We start from the raw sequence: 1,419 nt of genomic DNA, 5'->3' as shown, positions 1-1,419 counted from the left end.
GCCCTCTGGCCACGCCCCTCCGCCTCTGGGCACGCCCACTGGGCCGGCCTGCGCCGCGCGTCCCGGGGCGAGTGCGCCTGCGCAGACGCCTCGCGGCGGCTCCGGCGGGCGAGCGGGCGTGGGTGTGCTGGGTGACCTGGCTGGACGTGCACGAGGCTTCTCAGGGCGCCCCGAGCGCGGACTCCCAGGACTGGGGCCGAGCTGGTAGGGCCGAGCTCGGGCTGCGGCCTCGCCCAAGGCCGGGCACGCGTTTCCATGGCACGGGTTAGCGCCGGGACTGCAGCGCCCGTGGACCGAGTCCCTGGGCGGACAGCAGCGCCTTTGGGGCCGGGGGCGCCGGGGGCGCTGCCCCAAGGGCTCTGTGTAGTTTCCCCAAAAGCGCCCCGTGCTCCGAGGCGCAGGCCACCCCGGGTCCGTCCCGTGCGGGCGCGCAGCGCTGTCTAAACCACAGACATCCTCGCGTGCCCGGGGTTTGCACGCTGCCCAGCGGAGAGGCCGGGCCCTGGTGCCGGCCCTGCGGGACAGCCGGGCCCGGGGGAGAGCCCTTCGCTGTGAGCCACGTTTGGTGGAAACGGGGTCGCAGGAGGCGAACCCCCGAGACCCAGCGAGCCGTGCCGCCCCGGGCTCAGCGCCTCGTTAGCTGTTCAGCGGTCATCGCTGGTGACGGCCACCGGCTGGGACGGAATGGGAAGGACGGGGTCACAGGACCAGAGGCCTGGGCACGCGGCGGGGCTCTGTGTGTGTGTGTGTGTGTGCCGGCGCTCTGCCACTCCGCGGACTCGGGTTTCTGTGGAAGATTCTGGGGGTCGTGGGGGTGAATCCCGCTGGCCAAGACCTCACTGCCCCTGCGGGACGCAGGTTCCTCCTCCTACGGGCGCCCCATGGATGACCGAGCCTCGTCAGGGATTGCCCTTGTCCGTCCCTCCGACCCCAGCCCCGGCGGCAGGGGTCTGGGAGGGAGGCGGCCTCAGCCACCCGCCCCCAGGCAGCACCTGGCGACCCCCGTCGGAGGCCACACGGTTGGTTCGGCAGGCATCTCTCACGTTGGACGAAGTCAGCCGACTGAGTGACCGCAGCTGCCAGGAAGCCAGGCCGAAACTGTCTGAAGGCTTGGCAGGGCCAGCGCAGCTGCCTTAGCTCTTTGTCCTGTGGTTTTTTAACTCTGCACATGGATGAATATTGCTTTCGAGGGGAGGCTATAGAACACTACTTACGGCTTAATTTGAGTCTAATCCCTTCGTTCACTAGTACCGGCTTGGAGTTGGAATGTGGATGTAATGGCTGGAGCTACAGTAGTCATCTTGAACCATGAGGCAACCAAAGGGGCCACACTTGGCAGCTGTAATGGGGAGATAAGCCACTTTGTGTAAGCTGCTGTTGTTACAGGGTGTTTTGTCTCTCATCTCTCCTAGAAAACCC

This window comes from Oryctolagus cuniculus, chromosome 1 (assembly GCF_964237555.1).
Source record: "Oryctolagus cuniculus chromosome 1, mOryCun1.1, whole genome shotgun sequence".
Classification (NCBI taxonomy): domain Eukaryota; kingdom Metazoa; phylum Chordata; class Mammalia; order Lagomorpha; family Leporidae; genus Oryctolagus; species Oryctolagus cuniculus.
The sequence above is the reverse complement of the archived record's forward strand: the minus strand, read 5'-3'. Positions refer to the sequence as shown.